Source organism: Macrobrachium nipponense, chromosome 13 (genome assembly GCF_015104395.2).
Source record: "Macrobrachium nipponense isolate FS-2020 chromosome 13, ASM1510439v2, whole genome shotgun sequence".
Classification (NCBI taxonomy): domain Eukaryota; kingdom Metazoa; phylum Arthropoda; class Malacostraca; order Decapoda; family Palaemonidae; genus Macrobrachium; species Macrobrachium nipponense.
Genome location: NC_087206.1, coordinates 43531229 through 43551004, shown reverse-complemented (window position 1 = coordinate 43551004; position 19776 = coordinate 43531229). Strand labels below are relative to the sequence as shown.

Below are 19776 nucleotides of genomic sequence, written 5' to 3'. Positions count from 1 at the left end.
TGTTGAATAGGCAGGCCTGTGGAAGCGAGAGCATTTTCATATACGATCAATGCTTGCAGCACTGCACTTGCTGATATTGTATACAGATTTGTTATGCCAAATTTTATTTGTACAGTACATGTGTCTATAAGCACAGACGCTCCTGAAGTTCAAAGTGATCTGCAAAGTAACCCCTGCAAGAAAACTGTTTGTGTTCCAGGCCCAAGGAAGTTCTTCTTTTTTAACCAACGACGAGTGAGGAATGCCAACAGTTTCCCTACTTTCGACATCATCATGAAAACGCCTGAGGTGTTCTTCCCAGGAGGCATCGCATTCAGCCGTTGCGAGCTCAAGAAAAGCTACAATGAAACACCGCTGAATAGCAACCGCACGTCCACAGAACAACATCCAACTGCATTATTCAAGCTTCCTTTTATAGATGGCCAACAGGAAAATATTCATTACGATGATATTTCGCAGTGGCATGCAGTTATGAGAGAGAGAGAGAGAGAGAGAGAGAGAGAGAGAGAGAGAGAGAGAGAGAGAGAGAGAGAGAGAGAGAGAGATTTGGAAGTCTTGGTGTATAGTAAGACCACTTTGGAATCATTCTCATCTAGTCACAGGACCTCATTTCTCTAGGCTTTATGAATGATAGGGAGATTCCCAATGACTCCACTTCCCTCAGGGCCTCCACTTAACAAGAGATCTCTCTCAAAGATCCGTCGCAGCGCTCGCTTGCAATTAACCAAGATACTCGATGTATTCATCACCCAACCTCCCCTCCCTAACCAGAGATCAAATATGAACTCGAAATGGAAACCAACCTCTCCCTCACAAGCCCCCCTCTCACCCACTATGGTTATCAACCTCACCCCCCCTCTCTTTGTAATAATTCAGCAGACACCAGAGTCAACCTAGCAACATTGATGCAACAGAGGAAGTACGGCACCTGTTGCAGATGTGCAGTGTATATGCTATCGAGTGGAAGTGTTTCATAAAGGCCCGTGCAAACACCGTCAGTTGACTGGACAAAAGCAGGACCAAAGTGCCAACTTAACCACAAATGAACGGAAAGGGCGGCGCATTGCAGAGTGACCCCGCCCTGCCATTATAAGTGACAACGCCCTAACATTCTCTTCTATGGTGACAAGGACCGCAACACCGTTGCATTTCCATGAAACCAACTTAGGACCACCTGAGATGTAATTAGTCAGTCACACACATATATCCACACAATGCGTGTAAATTGTTTAAATATTAAGAGAGTTTGCTTTCATGTCACCGCCGACATCAGAGAAGAGGTGCTGACAAAAGGCGCTGTTGTGAATTAAAAATAAAATAAATAAATAAATAAATAAAAATTTGAAACCCATTTGGATTCACCTTCACTACGTCTCGTTAGTTACTTTACAATAAGGCCAAAAACCAAAACCGGTTACTAGCTTTAATATGACAATTCTCTTAAAACTAACAGCTTGGGTATGCATGACACTCCAGTTATGGCGGGTCTAATTTGGTTATGATTCTGATCACGTTTGTATAATCAGCTGGAACAGCTTTGTGTGTGTGCGTGCGTGAGCCACGGGTAGGTTTTCATTGTGTGCATAGTGGGGCTTCTGATCTAATCTGTTTGTGGCCGCAAACCACCAGTTGCGTTGCATTTTCCACCTGTTGTAGGCCACGTGATATTTTGGCATTCACCTGCGAGATGACTGGCGGCTCTGATGGCCTCTTGTGGCCACCACTGTCACTTCTTAAGCAAAGCTGATTCATTCGGTCTTCCTGGCGTTTCGTGTGACTAACGCGGTGGACACCCTTCACTCAGCAGACCACTACAGTCAAGACCTACGTGACTACGAAAATTAGGGTGTGGTACTATTTAGTTGTTGTGTTGAGTCAGACGACGTTCTCCCCGGGGGAAACCTTCCGTCTGGCGCCACTTATTGATATCAAGTTGGAAATCCTCGAAAACCAATCGTTTTGTTTTGCTTCGTTATACCATTGTTGTTTTGGGGAAAAATACTGTAATCATGTTAGAAATTTAGATGTATTCAGAGGGATTCAGAATCAGTTTGCCGTTATTATATGCAACATTCCTTAACGTAGCTGTAATATAACAGTTTCTGAATACGAGGTCGAAGCGCTTACAACATTCACTCTTCTTTGTGCAACCGCCATCCACACAACAAAGGAGCATATGACGCCAGCAAGCCATTTCGATCGTGAGAGAGTGAAAGGAAAATGCTTACAAAAGGTACGGCAGATTGATTCCGAAATACTTTTCCCACTTCCTGGAAAGGCCAGGTAAATACAAACCAAGTCTATCACTTTCCTTTCACGTTATTACCTACCGAGGTCTAAATACATTCATTCGTTTCGTCGTCACAATGGTCATCTCGAATAATTCTATAATCACCATCACATTAAACACGCGGGAAAGAATTTAAAAGCCAAGTCATTTAAAACAGAAAAGTTGCTGACGCAAACAACCCGTGTGTGGTTATATCATCAAGAGCTCATCTCCCTCAAACTTTGGGCCCCACCCAAAAGTATTCCAGGCATCCTCAAGGTTATAATAATATAGTGTGTATTTTTGTCTGCGGCGAAGGGAAGGGAGGGGCTGAGGACATTGATCTCTTGTGCATCAGATAAAATAACTCCGAATCCAGCATATTTCGCTTTCTAAAATTAAAAAGACTGAGAAGAAACAGCGATGTCCTTCTAATCTTCGTGAAAAGAAGTCGGCAGAAAAAGCGAAACTTTCAGGGAAAAGAAGAAAAATCCGCTTGGATGAAGTCTTGAGGGAGAGGGAAAGGGATACAAATGTGAGAGCGGGAGGGGGGAAGGGGGGGGGGGCTGCGGGCGGGGGCCTGAGGGTAGTGTGGACAACGGAAACCTGAGAACGGGTGGAGACAGGAAGGAAGATCAGAGATGGGAGGAGAAAGAATAAAGAAGAGCCGTTACAGCACCACACCCATCCACCTCGGAAGTTCCCCCTACTATTACTAATGCTGTCGCTTGCTATTGCTACCAGCATTACCGACCCCTCCCTCCCTCCCTCATCCAGTCCCTGTCAACGGCCAGTCTACGGGTATCGAGCTACCGGTGTAATACACCTCTAGTTGTGAGGTACACCTGCATCCAAGATGTTCTGTCTTTCCGTTTGTTCCATCATCCATGTATTTATTAAGTAACACCAATTCCCAGAGATGTGAGGTAACTCATATTTCAATGATTAAATTACTTGGTAATTAAAGCACTATCTTACATAGATAACTACGGCTAAATACTATGAAAACCCAGTTACTTTCGCCGCCAACTTCTAAAACATTAGATGTCTTTAAATCGATTCAACTTACAAATGCCAACATCTGCCTGCTTCAACAAGCTTATTCATTGTCCCTAACTATCAATATAGGTCAAATCTGATTAAACTTTAGTATTTCAGGGTCCATCCAGGAATGCTCTTTTTTTTATTAATTGTTAAGTAATTTAACCTTTTTTCCAAATAAATATTTCTTTTCCATTACAGTTCACTTCAAAGGACCTCTTTGACCTTTGTCCCTCATTCAAGGTGTTATCCGTGTTGGTAATTTCGAAGCAGTATAATTGAAACTGTTGAAGTTATTAGAGGTTAAATTTCAGAGAATTATGGATGCAAAACTCACACTGCTTATTAAGTTATAACTAAAGTAGTTTTGTGTATAGTTTCAGTTTTATAGCAGTCTTGGGCAACGAGACAGCAGACGTGCTTGCTATAGAAGGAGCGAGGAAGGGGAGAGTAGATTATATAAATTGGCACCATCTCCTTGAGTATATTGAAGGATTCGGTTGGAATAGAAGTAATGCAGAGAGAGAGAGAGAGAGAGAGAGAGAGAGAGAGAGAGAGAGCAAACAACACACAGCAGACTATGGATGCAGAACCGACACCTCTGGGTGGTACGGCCAGCCGTCAGTCCATTAGAAACAAGTTCTCATCTAAATGTAATTCGTTCAGTTAGGTAATGCTAGCATGGTATAAAGTAACAATTTGCACATTCATCACTGTGAATTATACGACATGATACTCACCAGCAATTATGTTCGTTGTCAAATAATTTATATTATATATATATATATATATATATATATATAATATATATTATACTGCATATTTTTAATAATGAAGACACATCGTCTGGTGTAATCTTTTAATGAAAAATTTCTACTTATATATTGTAATTCCCCGATGTAGTTTTCTGTAATTATTTATATTTTGTACTACCGAGTACCGTATCAGACCTGATGAATGACGTTTGTCTAGTCATTAATAGAGTGGAAAAAGATATGTATAACAACATCACAGGCAATGCCTTTCATTACAGGCAGAGGAATTTCTCCTATATGAAAACCATGTCTAGAATGCCTGTCGTTGTGCTGTATTTTGTTATTTTTATTTATTTATTTATTTTTTTTTTGCACAATAAAGTGTTTCTCTGGCTAACCAAAAACAAAAATAGGCAGTGTAGAGTGGAAGTCAAAATGGAGAGGTGATCGAAGATAAAAAGGGGAGGAGGAGGAGGAGGAGAAGCCAAGGGGAACCGATAAGGGGAATCGGGATGTGGACCGGGGTTGGGGGGGAGATGGGCTGAGAACACCCATTTAACTTCGTTGACTCTAGTTGGGAATTTTTCTCTAAATTGATAAAAGTTCACTTCGAAGTTCCAAATCCCTTTGGGAAAGGACAAAACCATGTGGGACAGAAGAGGAAGAAGGAGAGTGGGAAAAGAAGAGGAATGATAACAGTGGGGGATACAAAGGCCAGGAGGAAAAAAATGATACGACTGATTTCAAGCTGACCAAAAATATTTCGACTCGTTGGATATTTAAAACCGGAATTCAGATTTCAGAAGTAATCCAGCTCTCCTTTGACTTACATTCTTTCGAAACTGATAAACAAGCAGTAAACATTTCAAAGATAAGTTAACGAAAACATGACGAGAAACGCTTGAAAGGATCGAGTCAAGTTCGTAGTGGAGACATCTGGTGGTTCAATGCTCAAAGAAAAACTGTGGACATTATAATGGAAAAAGGATCTTCTAGATTTTAATACCCTGGAATGCCTATGTGGTGGAGGACTAATTGCAAATATGAAGAGAACTGGGAATATATTGCGACAACAAACATCAGGCATGGTTGAAATGATAGTCAAGTCTGAATTAAGGCTCTGCGGACAGAATGATAGAACATGCTATAAACTGTGCACCTGAGAAGTTTTGTGACCGAAGATTGGAGGGAGAATATGAAAATGTCAGAATAATGACATGGCAAACAGGCCTTCTCAAATTGACAGTGCTGTATTTGATATAAGATATAAGACTGGGGTGAGGTGCAATTTGCAAATTATAAATGAAATGAGTAGGTCGATCTTCTGCTAAGGAGGAGGGCCTCCGTGAGTGGCGAGCGGTTTATCCATGTGAATGTTTTGTAGCAATATATAAATAAAAACATAAAAGTAGCAATAAATTTATATTCCTCAGTCTTCTCTGGTAAATGTCTTTAGAAAACCTGGTTTTGGTGAAAACTATGAACATCTTTTCTAGCTGTATACTACCAATATTTTAGTAACTTGAGCCCATAAACAAACTTCTGGAATACGGAATTGTAAGACTCAGCCATCCCATGATGATATTCTCAAGATCCCTACAATAATGCGCGTCATTCCAGGCTTGTGAACTCTAGACTAGATTAAGTTTTCTTGTTTTTAACTACAGTTGATTGTTTGCCCTATACCAACCAGAGTTAAGTCTTCCATGAGCTGCCCTGACATTCTCATATCGTGCACGTGCCGTGGGTTCGTGCAATTGTGACAAATTATTATAAAAATAGAGTCCATTCCGTCCAAAAACTCAAATTCTCAAAGGTCAGAAGTGTAAAACGAATTCTACTTTCCGTGGTAAAAAACATGTTACAACTAAGTTTGAACATACGTAGACATCGCTCACGACCAGTAAAATGTTATACTACAAGTGAAATTCATCAATGTCTAAACTAGCTGAACATTAATAATCAACGGTACCGCCTCGGAATGACAGTAGTTATCGCTCCTTTGTTACAAGGCGGTGTGGTTTTGGGCAGAACGCTCCTACACAAACTGACGGGCCGCGTCCAATATGCCATAACCATTTGCATGGAAAAGTATAGGCCTATCTGCAGCTTTTAAAGAGGAAGGGAACTCACAAGCACGCAAAGCACAACGAACACAGCACTCACTCTCTTCCCATCCTTCAAAGAGACAGAGATGGAAAAGCTTAAAAGGTGTCCCTTCGTTCCATTCGAGAAAGCTCTCTGGCGAACATCACTTGATAAGGGAAGAAGAAAGTGGCACAGCGCCGACAGAGAAATAGCGTGAAGTCGTCACCCCCACCCAAATCCCCCCACCCACCCACCTCGTCTGAAAGCTTGCGGCGTTAAAGGTGAACACTCGCCTCTCTCAGCGTGGGGGAGGAAGCTCAAAATTGCGAAATGTTCACATACATACATAGGCTACATATGCACACACATTCACATATCCACCACTATGCTACTCAGCCGATTCTATGATAGCATCCTCTCTCTCTCCCCCCCCCCCCCCCCGGCCCCCCCCCTCTCTCTCTCTCTCATGAAGGCAAAAGCCACCCATCACAAAGGCTGAACAAACCTCGTTTGTGTCTCTTTCATTTATAATTTCCATTCATTCTTGAACTTCTGTTCACCATCAAAATAACTGCTTAAAATGAATGAAAGTACACAAGAGAGAGAGAGAGAGAGAGAGAGAGAGAGAGAGAGAGAGAGATGTACTTCGTAATGCTTCCGAGTTGGCATATGCCAAAATCAAGTTACCATAAGACTTCAGGTTTAGATATACAGGTTAAAAGACATCCTATGAAACCGTTTTTTGTCCTACGTTGCAATGAAGCATCAGAAGAGCCATAAAAGATGAATAATGACCGGTAATTGGGAAAAGATACAGAAAATCATTATCACCAAAAATGTATCACTATTTTCAACATCACAATGACCGAGCTCTACCTATGCCAATTCGTCCTTTTATGTTTCCTCGGCATAAATGAAAACTATTTCTGAAAAGTTCTAAAAAAAAGCCACATATAAACAATCGCCGAGTTTACAGCAGACATCAGTTTGGCCTTTCGGCTCTGAAATATGTGTAGTATATAAAAAAAAAAGCTCAAAAGGCTGCTTGTTGATGCAACCTTGAAAGTCTTCCCGAGATCTCATGCCACTTCAAAACACAGACGCGGCGACATTTTGACGGGAGATCTCCACCATCCCCCTGAGTCATAAATACCAGAGTTAAATTATCAAACAGAGGTTACCACGAGTGGGACGGCTCTACATGAAACAGAGACCCCGATTATTCAGTAACTTTAACGACACAGCAGAAATTGGGTCCAAACAACAAGGGAAAGGGATGCCAGCAACAATAACATGACGGGGTCAACTCGCTCTCATGTTCTTGACCTTTAGAAAATAAACATAGAGCAAGAAGGGTAGTCTGCACTTTATGATACAGTTATTGCAGACAATCTTATGTAATCACGGTGTGTACATGTCTGTGATATTTGCACGTTGGGTCTTGTCTACATAGTTTGAATACGAATATAGTTTGCAGATGAAGTATATATTCAAGTTGCACAGTACTATGCACTAATCAAATCTGCACATGCTATACATTGCCTTCCACGGTTTACAGAAATCTTTGAAAGCTGAGGCTGAGTCGTAAGTTGGTCAGATGTGCTCTTTCTGGAGAAAATATGGTATTTCCTGAACAGAAGGAACCCCAGTCCCCCCAAGAACTATAAATCCCTGCAGTCACTCCCACCGAAAATAAGGAAAAAAGGGCCGGCCGTATTCAAGGGAATAAACGCCTGGGAGGCTAACATCGTTTTGGGCACTGGGATTTTCCAAATTGCCAACTTAAACATTGCCCTTACCCACGTGGTCTTCCTGACAACTGCCTAACAGCAGAGAGAGAGAGAGAGAGCGAGAGAGAGAGAGAGAGAGAGAGACTGGTAAGACAACCCATATGTCACTAAATCTGTAATCATATTAACCTCCAAATGAATATCTACCCATCCTTTACTTCAATTACTTCCATCCTGATAGTGAAACAGAGCACACTAACAAGAAATCAATGAACTGTTTTAATTCCGTGAAGTTAGAAGGACTCGGCCTTCTAGCTCACAGCAAGTTATTTTGGGAGGAAACTGTTAACCAGTTTTTTTTTTTTGTTTGTATGGTGTTTTTACGTTGCATTGAACCAGTGGTTATTCAGCAACGGGACCAAACTTTACGTGACTTTCGAACCACGTCGAGTGTGAACTTCTATCACCAGAAATACACATCTCTCACTCCTCAATGGAATGGCCGAGAATCGAACCCGCGACCACCGAGGTGAGAAGCAAACACCAATCCAACCACGCCACTGAGGCGCTTGCCACAGCTTTTAATCCTAGAAACTGTTAGCCCCGTTTTTATTCCTGGGTTTGACCCAATTATTAATAATTCAGGCGAGAATTCATTAGGTCAACAAGGGACAATGACTTTTTAACGGAGCGTACCCAACTGCCCTTTCTCGACCAAGTTGACTCTGCAACCTCTTGCTTGTTAGGGAACAAAGCTACTGATCACGCCACTAAGCCCGTTTATATATGACAAAAAATAAAGCGAGTACTGTCCATTGGTTATCGTAAGCATCCATTTCTATAAGTATAACTTTTTGCCATTGGGCTTGAAACTTGTTATATGTTACATTAATGGAAGCGTTCGCAAACCATAATTAATAACTTTCTAAGCCTTTCTTATTTTATCCATATATAAAATGCTATGCCCTAAGGAGATCTTTTCGTAGACTCGTTTACATATCTATGTTCACCAAGGTGCTTACCGATTCCTTCGCAATAACAATGAAAATTACATAAAACTGCCTGAATCTGCAGTGACAATAAGGATGTGAGCAATGTAACTAATTCTATCGAATGCAGCCACTCTCCTTCGAAACTCAAACTTTCAGATGTCATCGTGGCAAAACGACTTAGAAAAGGATGCAGGCACAGACAGCTTCTTAAAGATAAAACATAGGTAAATAAGTATAACATAAAGTATAACACGATGCAAAATCACACGGGATACGGCGAAGGAACAGCAAGCATCATTGGAGTCGAAGGTAGGAGCACCAGACATAAAATGGAGAACATGGCTGCACGGTGGCGCGAGAACAAGCTTGTGTGGGAGAACATCTGAGGCAGAGGCGGCAAACGCGGGCGCCGGAGGAAGAATACGAGAAGTAGGCGAGTTGGGGTTGGGTGAGGCGGGGGGCGATTAACTGAGAGATTGTGAGAGAGAAGAGACAAACTACAGTCATACAGCCAAGAGCATGAGAGCCAAGCACGTACAAATGCGATAAATGGATGCATGAAATTTGCTGCTTGACACTCAGTACGAGGGCGGTGACACCTTCACATCATTTCAAAGCTAACATCTCAAAGGCTTGCTTTTGAACTAAGTCTTACAAGGTCAGGATAAATTGGGCTGCACATAACAAGGTGGTCAGGCTAGGATTATAAAGGGGAGAACAAACAAAGCATACCATAACGAGTAAGAAGGAAAGTAAAAGAGTCAACAGACAAGTTTCTCTCTCTCTCTCTCACACACACACAGAAACGCAGGCGTTACATTGACTCCACCGAGATGGTGGAAGGCTGGGGGTTGGCGGGAGGAAGCAGAGCCGACAAGATTAACTGCTAGTCGAAATGATATTGATGTTTTAACAGGTGTCGAACGCATGTTCCAGGGGAGATGAGGCACTATGGCGCATATTCACCCGAAACTGTTAACCGGGGTCCTTACCCAATTGCAGTTTGCAGGGCTTCATACACCATGTATGAAAAATGTATTAGTCAGCAAATCACTCATAAAGGGGACTCAGCAACCACTCGAACTGCGTTTTATAATTCATGACGTAATTTAATGTTCAGAGAGAGAGAGAGAGAGAGAGTTTCCAGCAGTCACAACTGCCAAGTGAAAGAGGAAAGTAACCTCTCCTGTTTAGTGATGTTAATTAAAACTAAAAAGGAAAACTGTAGTGAAAACACGAACATCTGTAAAATTTCTATAATTTCGAAAGCACATATGCTAAATCTTCATTACGTAATAAAAGATCTAATTCCAAATAAAACAGAGCGTAATTGTGGCACGAAAAGTAAAATGCAGAGGAAGAGACGAGTAGACAGACAGACAGACAGATGGTCTGCCAGGCAGTGAGAGGAGAGAAGGGGAAATGGCTTGGTGCACAACATGGCTGGTATTTCCTGTGACTGGGAACACGATGACTAATACAAGGATCGATTGAGTAGGAGATAAATGACCAGATATGCGGGCAATAGAATACAGGAGTGGTTATGGAGGGCATTTAATTAATACCATCTGCGTCAGAGCCATTTTAAACACCAGATCCATAAAAAAAGACTGATAACCAAATTCAAACGCTGAAAGTTTGTAAATTAATGGAATGGTTTAGCAATTACAGAGTCTTAGATTTGCATGTGCTAAAGTATTAAATTGACTTTCTAAATGCGTTTTAGAGAGATGTTCATCATGAAAAATGACAGTTTTCTGTTAAGTGACTGGGGTAACTTAACTAAAAGTTCCATCCCACTTTTACAACACACCATCAGTGAATTTAGTAGACAAAAATAAATATACAGATCAGTAGTACTGAATCATCACTGCTGCCTCTTCGGAGTTAGATGTTAACCAGTGCGAAAATACTATATATATATATATATATATATATATATTATATATATATATATATATATAATATATACATATATATATATATATATATATATATACATATATTGCATTTGTAATCTTATTTTATGATTAAGACCTTCGCCAATAGAGCGAAAAGCTCTGGAGTACAAAATATTAATCATGAGTTACTCTAAGCATTTATGTCATTCTTACAACTTCCCACATATAAAGGGGTTCGTTGATTGACAAGACTGCGACTTCGTGCATACTAATGTCTCTCATCCAGCAAGATACCTGAGGCTTGTTGGACTTACGTAACGCCTTACACCGCAGAACCTAACGTCGCAGTTGAATTTACAGTTTTTTTTATACTATATTAAAGATATTCTAGATTTAGCACAAGGCCATCTGATCATAGCAACTGTCGTCCTATTCTACAGCTGAAAGCTATACAGTAATAAGTGAACCCTGTGTATGTAATTTTCCTACAACTTTGTAATCGGATGTTTTCGTAGACTTATGCGTTCTCATCGAAAACATGATTACTGGATTATCATGTCAATACGTTGGTCGAGGAGCTGACGAAAACGAATTCAAGAAAGAAATGCAGTTATATAAACCAAATAAAGTATTATACTAGCCAGGACGTCACAAATTGTTCACAATCTTCTGTCTGCAATAGTGCCTGAAACCGCAACGTCCTGTAACATTTCTCATAATCAACGACATTTACAGGACCGTCTTCTTAAACACCCACAGTTTAACTGCTCCACTTACATGCATCATCCACCACGAAAAAAGAAAAAAAAAGAAAGAAATAAACGCTAAATTGGGACATTGTTTCGAGATGCCAGGTTAAATGTACATGAATTACAGTAACGGGTCAAATGACGGTGACTTGGCTTTCGGCTTAGGCGTTCTCTCTCTTCAGCTTATCAAATGTTCCTCGAAAACAGCCAGATGAGATGTCTTCTTTCGCTTACAAAGCGTTAGAGAGCTTCAATTATTTCAGTGTTGAATTTCCAGGAAGCCATCCATTCAGTTCTTAGGAGGAGGCGTATCCTGATACTGTAATTTTTCGTTTTTGATTAGTCATACGGATTTCTAAGAATGACCCCGAAACACCCAAAAATGAGGTGTTTTCGAGAAAGAAATTTAAGTGTGCGATTACTATGGGCCAAAGAACGCCTCTGGACTTGTGACTGGGACCCGTCAGCACAGCTGGCGACAACAGCAACTGGTCGGCTGTGGCTTCTTTATAGGAATAGGAAGAAAAACGACGCTCAAAAAGTCTGGCTGGCTGCAGTATAGCTGACATACGGGTAACTAGCGGCTAGGTAACCGTTCAAGAAGATTCTACATTGCGGTTGAAGTCACGTATATTGTATTCCGGACATTCAACCCTGACTCACTTGGTGGAAAAACTATACACCCCTACAGATGTAAATCTGGTAATATATTACTATGGGTCTTTCTCCTGCAATGAGTACCTAAAGTATTAAAATCATTAAACCGAGGAAATGTTACACTATAGATATTCCTATTAGTGTCAGAAGTTTCTCGGTATTGATGAATACATACTGAACTCGAAAGAGAAATATTGGGTCTTTCTGAAATCTGGTAAACGAAGCTAACTCTCGTAAAGCTGTTACCTGTTCTGGGACTTGACCTTCCAACAGATTCACGAGTGAATGTTGAATATTTGTTTATAAACTGCTGCCAATTCCGTGTGAGTAGCTGCTCTGAGCACTTTTCTAATCAAGATGATAGCACGCAAGGAGTACGTAATACCGTATGGAATCACTGGAAAGTTAAAGCACTGCTGGTAACCAAAGAATATGAAGAATGTAGTAGCAGAACACTGTTATTGTTGTATATAAAAAATAGCTTATGCATTCGAAGTGAGAATAAACTTTTTATGGAATTTTTGCCAAATTCATGTCAATTAAGAGTGTTTTGATGGAATATTGGTCTTCTTTTACCAATTAAGTTTCCGTTGCCAGCAGATTGGGCTCGGTGCTCAGAAACTTAGACGAATAAATCCCCTGGGGACAAAGTCACCAGTCCTTACTGATTTTCTCGACTTATTTAAAGCAAAGGCTGAATACAACAAAATGTACAGCAGCCGGCTCTCAAATGCATCGTAAGAAATACAGAACCAATATATTGATCTAAGATATAAAAATGTGGAAACTTTATATCCAAATGAGGGCAAAGGTTAGGGTTTCCCCACTCAACATCATAACGAATTTCAAGAAAAATAAAAATAAACTGGATTGGGTCCATTTTTCTTTGTTGTTATGTACCTAGCTAGGTCTAATTTGATGCACACGCACACGCACGCACACACACACACACACACACACACACATATATATATATATATATATATATATATATATATATATCTATATATATATATATATACCTGGTCTGCCTTAGAGATGGAACCGTTTGATTACTCAGAATAAGCTGGGCTAATAGTGACCTGGCTAGTTATAGTAGATTCCTTCGTAATAGTAATGAAGACACTGTACACAGTATCTGATGAATGGAAGACTAAATCCACTATAGCTTTGTTTTGCTTACTGCAGAACTTACATCCTAGCAGCAAGTAAAAAAATAGAGATTATACAATGAATGATCAGTTGGGACTAACGATCCACTTGAGGCACGCCTTACTAGTCTAGACACTAGGGTTGCCAAAAGCACGTAGCCACTCGTCTCTGACCACAAAAATATCGACGAATATTCCCCTGGGTCGTCAGGTTTTTTTCGTACTTTTCTGGTTCGTTCCTCGTGCAATCAACTGTGTGACTGACATTCAAAACTTAAATGTCTCCTAACCTGCAAAGATTGTCATTATATAGATAAACAGTTTCGAATTACAATATCAGCTTCCTTAATGGTAACGTCATTACTAACCATTACAAAGCCCATGCAACCTGTAATAAGGCACAGTCTATAATAGTCTACCCTACCTGCAAGGCTACAGGTGCGCGAAGAAGCGAGTAAGCAGAGGCTTTTCTTTCCTCAGCCACAGGTGACAAAGAAAATGACATTACGAACACTTTAGATTACTGTAACTTTCATAGCCTAATGTCACTGGTATCAGCATTGCTAAACACATGAAACTTTAGTCTCCTAGTTGTTCAGTATCTTTTTACTTATAGAAAATAAAAAAAAAGATAATAAAGGGCAATCCTCTCTGTAGTTTTGGAAATTGTTGACGTGAATGCTTAACGGTATTAACTTGCATTCCTAATACGTAGGAGACTATAGTATTAATCCCAATCCTATCTGGGAGTTCTTTTTTCACTAAACAGATTTGAACGTTCGTATAGAGGAGGAAAGCTGTGACCCAGGAGCTTAAAACGAACGATTTCCACACTCCCCTTACAAACACATCCAGTGATATTAGGCATGGTGTACACAGTGAATGAAGCCAAAACCAATCAGTGTAGGACATTTTTCTCAATAAAGGATTTTCAGTTGCAAATGTCAAGCCAAACCGGGAAAATGAAATGATGCCGGTAGTCTATAACCTTCAAATGGAAATGTGACACAGCATAAATCCGAGTCAAACTGATGGCAAAGAAATTCGCTTTACGCCAGCACTCCAAGTCCATTTTCAGCTTTAATTAGTTAACAAAATCAATAATCAAATTAAATTAATTTACCTTGGTTAGAAGAGCGGAAGGCGGAAACACTTCGTCGTTTTTTCCACGAGTCAAACGCTACGACTGATGCCGCTCCAAGTTGAAGTTGCCGCCTGCACCTCGGTCACCATCAGAAGCACCGCCCACTCGGTCATGTTTTAGCTCCGCCCATATCCTTGAGATGCCAGTTTCTACAATGAAATTGGTTAATTTAAACGATTCCCTAGATATATGTCACTTTTCTTGAATTAACATTTTTGCAGATCAATGTCCCTTTGATTCGTGGTAATGAAGAATTGGCAACTGAAGCCTCAGAAAGCGCTCAGATTATTCCCGCAACTGGCTACGTAACGTAAATTTTCATTTCGATGCGAGACAAATACCTTCTTTTTGGTAATGGATTCTGGACAAGAATTTTTTGCTTGTTTTATCTGGCGGCTAAACTCTCAGGTTCCTACATCGTCTGCTTTTCATTGCAACTTCAAATCAATAACAGATGAGAGCGGTTACGCTTATTTCATTATAGTTTTCCTTCGTATCAATTCAAATGCCATCTGAACTTTCCAACCCCGAGGCCGAAAGTGGAATCATCATTCAGTCGACAGACCCCGAGTTTGTGTGGAAAATAGAAATTCAATTTTCTATTAATCAGCCATAGAAGCAAGTCCTACAAACCACTGACAGATGAAATTAGGTAGCGTGTGCATGGCTTCATGTAAACTAAAGAAAATAAATTTTCTCTCCCTACCCCAAACATTATCAGAAGCATAGAAAAGACAGCTTGCATTTGTTCGGTAAATTCCACATCCAACCTTTCTCAAAATTTGTACATCAATCGATAGACAATTAAAAAAAGAAGAGGTAATCTTCCGAATAGATAAAAAACGCTGCATTATGTTTCTTCCTTTCTAAGCTACATGATAACAGCAAACAGAAAACCATTCGTTTGTTCATATTGACATAAAATGTCTGATATACAACCCTTCTTTTAAACTGAAAGCAAAATATTGTACGCCTGGCAGTAACGTCAAAGGTAAGTAGAGCCACGCCCACAAAACATGAGTCAATCAATTTGAGTGCATGTTCAACGGTAAGCCAAAGGAAACAGGAAACTGCATGAGAGAGAGAGAGAGAGAGAGAGAGAGAGAGAGAGAGCTAACTGGTCATCTTTAATGGCAACAAGCTTTTAGCTGAGAAGAGTCTACTCACAGACTTACACATATGCGTATATATTTTAAAATGGTTAAACGAAAACGTGCAATGGTATATCTACATCCATGTATGCAAAAGCAAAGATACACCTATATACACACGCAAAGACACGTAATCTATCTATCTATCTGTCTATCTACCTATATATATATATCTATGTACTATATATATATATATATATATATATATATATATATATATATATATATATATATATATATATATATATACACATTATTATCTATCCAAAGGTGGCTAAATAACAGATATTTTCACCGTGCAACTTTAATTGGGAGCAGAGACACCTGTCGGAAAAGCCGATTGTTAATCATTTTCCCCCCCGATTAACGAGAAATCCCGTGTGGCAAAATGAAAATGAGGTCTTACAAAGCTCTTGAATTTCCCATTCCAATTTCAGCCACATTTCAAGAATCGGGAGTGCGCCTAGAACGCGAAACTCTACGGGTGTAAAACTGCCATTTTCGAAACGACGATCGCGCATGACGAGTCCATCCCTAGGAAATTTCCAACTCTCGAATTTGGCCCGATTCCGTCAGCTGATGAATGGATATGGCGGCCATATTCATAAGCATAGAATTCATTTATGGACAAGATAAATAGGACTGGTGAAATATTGACGATAAATGACTAGGCATTTCAGGAACATTTTGTAATTATTTAACAGACAGCTAGGAGAAATCATTCCAAAATCCCGCGAGGCAAAATGTCATCCAAATCCTTCTCAAAAGATTGAATTTCCGGTTAAGGCTTTTCCTCTTTGCCCTGAAAGCCGAATTTAGGTGACTGGAAGCTCAGCAAAGTCAAACAAATGACGATCTCCTTTCTACAGAAAACAAATAATAAATAAAATAAAGCTAATAAAAATGATTAACACAATATTCAGAGAAAGGATCTTAACAATATGATGGTTTCGAATATAGTAGTAACATAAAAGATGCTTTTCCATACATCCATACATACACACAACACACACACACACACACACACACACACACGCACACACATATATATATATATATATATATATATATATATATATATATATATATATATATATATATATATTTTCTTGATGATGAATACAATGCCAGACCAGGTAGAGCATTTCGTTATGCAAGCTTTTGAGGTAGATGACCGCACCATCGTGTTGGAAATGACAACAGTAATATAAAGACAAGGTTATCCACCTCGAAACCTTGCATAATGAAATGTAATAACTAACCGTTGCAATATTATACATCATCAAGCTAAGATTTCCAGGTAGTGGCCCTACTACCGAGACTGTATATATATATATAATCTAAATATGCACTTGTTAGCCGAATCGATAACATCACTGACGTCTTGATTTCGTCTCTGTCCGCTGGGCGGTGGTTCGAACCCGCGAGAGGACGAAATCATTATCAACTAAAAAATTCCCCTTCGGTTTACACATATGAAAATATATCAATTTCGAGGTAGAGCGAATTAGATATTAAAAGACATTTGTAGCTCGAATAATTTGTATGAATCACGGTGATATAATAATTATTCATATACAGATATATATATATAAATATATTATATATATATATATATATATATATATATATATATATATATATGTGTGTGTGTGTGTGTGTGTGTGTGTGTGTGTGTGTGTGTGTGTGTGTAGAGAAAGAGAGAGAGAGAGAGTGAGATACGCTGAGGGAATAAACACGCAAGTTTGTAGCTCTGATGTTCCAATAGAAATGCTCTCGCGAATGTATATATCCTATGTGATTTGAACTTACACGCACCGAAGTTACTCAAACCAAAGTCATCTTTGATAATCTACCCTGTGTTCAGGGTTGAGTCCATCAAACATGAACAGTTTGAGAAACAACAAAGAGCCAGATAATTGTGTGCAAGACAGATCAGGATCAATCAATCAATATCTTATTTGCCCAGTTTTCTGGGAAAAAGTAAAATTATTCATTTACCTTAGAGTGAAGGATCATTACTTCTCCTTTTTTTTTTTGTAACCTATTTAGATTTTGAGAAGCAATCATGCATATGTTGCTAACAAAAACAAAAATTCTAAGATACTTCTAAATTATATAAAAGTTTCATTTTCTTTCATCAGCACAATTTTCATTATCTGTGGTTTTAACCTTTGCGAAGTAACAGCAATTATTATCACTCAAAAGCAATTTATTTTCTCGGTTCTCAGTATCCTCTTTATTTAAAAAAAAAAAAAGAACTTTCTTACTGCCTTCTTATTACATTCTCTTTGCATTTTTTCTTCTCCATCTATTTCACTTTATTTACTCACATTGTATTCTCTACTTTGTTATACTTGGTTTCCACTCGTTGTCTCATTGAAGCACCGTGACTCCAATAAAAAATTCCAAGATTGATGCTATCAGCCGGAAAATGTAAGTTCCTTTTTCTTCAAAACGACACAATTAGACCGCAGGCTTATCTGAAATGACAAGACAAGGGATGGGCAGCAGGAATGAAGGAATGAGTAGCAAAGAGAGTGAGTAACAATGAAATTCATATGAAATGAATAAAAACAAATAATATTTATGTCAGAATATGTGAAAAGAAAAGTTCGTGGTGGAATTGGCCTTCTGACTTTGTAATATGGTATTATTAAAACAATAACATATGAAATTATAAATTTATTCCAACATTCTTCGCAATGTGCTTTCACTTCAGACTGAGCGTAACTAGTGCAAGTGGTCGAAAGAGGTGCTATTTACACTCCTCTTTTCGCTGGGAACGGCTCCCCTCTCGACTGCCGCTAAAATAAATTCCTCTAAATAAAGACCTGGGTTCTCTCTACGTGAGATTATTGTGGTCGTGAGATAGGCTGCCTTCCGTGTGTTCTCTGCTGCTGTCCGCCTGTCCTCTCCTCCTTACCCACTCTACGTATACAGTATACTGTAGTTGTTGCAATTCTCGATGATTCCTCTATACACTGGCGTTACACAAGTAAGAGTTACAAAATTCTCGGTCAGCTCTGTCAGTCTGGAAATACCTCGAATAAGCAGATTATGTATAAACTTCGGGAAAATCTCCCTAATATACTTTTAATCGCAATTACAATTTAATGAAACTTCACCCATTCTTTAACAATAACATTTCAGCAAGCTAAATGAATGTATGAATTCAATTTACATTATGTCGGTACTTCTGGAACGTGAGAGAAAATTTCAGTTTGTTTTTATTTTCTTGAACACCTACAGAAAACCGTGCTCGGTGGAACTATACATAAAATATATTATAATCTCAGATTATGCGTTCACAATTTGTTTACTATTCTTGAAATAAATATATTTCCAAAAAATCTTCAGCATATATTAACAAAAAAAACTTCCGAATGTCAACATGTAACTTGAGGTCAGAATTCATCAAATGGATGAGGGAACAAATATAAAAAAGTCAGCGCAGCTATTAGTGAACAGCATGCTTCAGAATATCATGCAAACATTTTGTATGACGTTATTACCTGAATTATCTTCTGTTTTAGTTTGATTTTTGATTTCCCATCCTTGATCACTGTAAGATGTATTCACTCAAAACCTCTGAGCATTTTCATTGCCACTTCAAAATGCTTGACATCAGTTACACAATTTGAAGTTTTTTTTTTCTGAATTCAGTGAATGACAAGAGCACCTCCATGGTTGGTGCTCAACTCTGATCATCTATTCTGAAACATCCTGTTGAAGGTCTAATCACACTAGTATATACGCAAGGACACCTGCAACTAACCGTACCTTACCGGACCTGCAAAATATTTTTCAGTGGTATAAGGTTGAAGCATTCTCATTATACCTGACCCGCACGGACCAGCAGCTGCAAATGCCGGTGGGATTTCTCGACGACAATATTTTGCAGGTACAGTCAAAATGCCGGTCAGGTACTGATCAGTGCCGCCTCTGGACGGATACCTAACGCATCAGCAGTTAGTGAGCTCTTTACAAGGAAAATGTAGGGCTGTGTGTCCCAAGATGGACGAGGAAAAATGAATTACTCTTGCTCAGAACTATGAGGTGTTGTATAATATGGCCAACGAAGATTATAGCAATAATGTTAACAAGGATAAAGTATGGTCTGATATAGGAATTTATTTAGAAGCAAC

General features: G+C 39.2%; 1 protein-coding gene across 1 annotated transcript in view; it reads right to left on the bottom strand.

Annotated features, from left to right (window-relative positions):
• The window catches only part of LOC135225767 (protein TsetseEP-like), a 102619-nt gene extending 88005 nt beyond the window's left edge, over window positions 1-14614 (bottom strand). Inside the window, exon 1 of the mRNA XM_064265221.1 lies at window positions 14457-14614. The gene's annotated coding sequence lies outside the window, so the exon portion shown is untranslated. The remainder of the gene's footprint in view (window positions 1-14456) is intronic.
• Between the last annotated feature and the right edge of the window lie 5162 nt (window positions 14615-19776).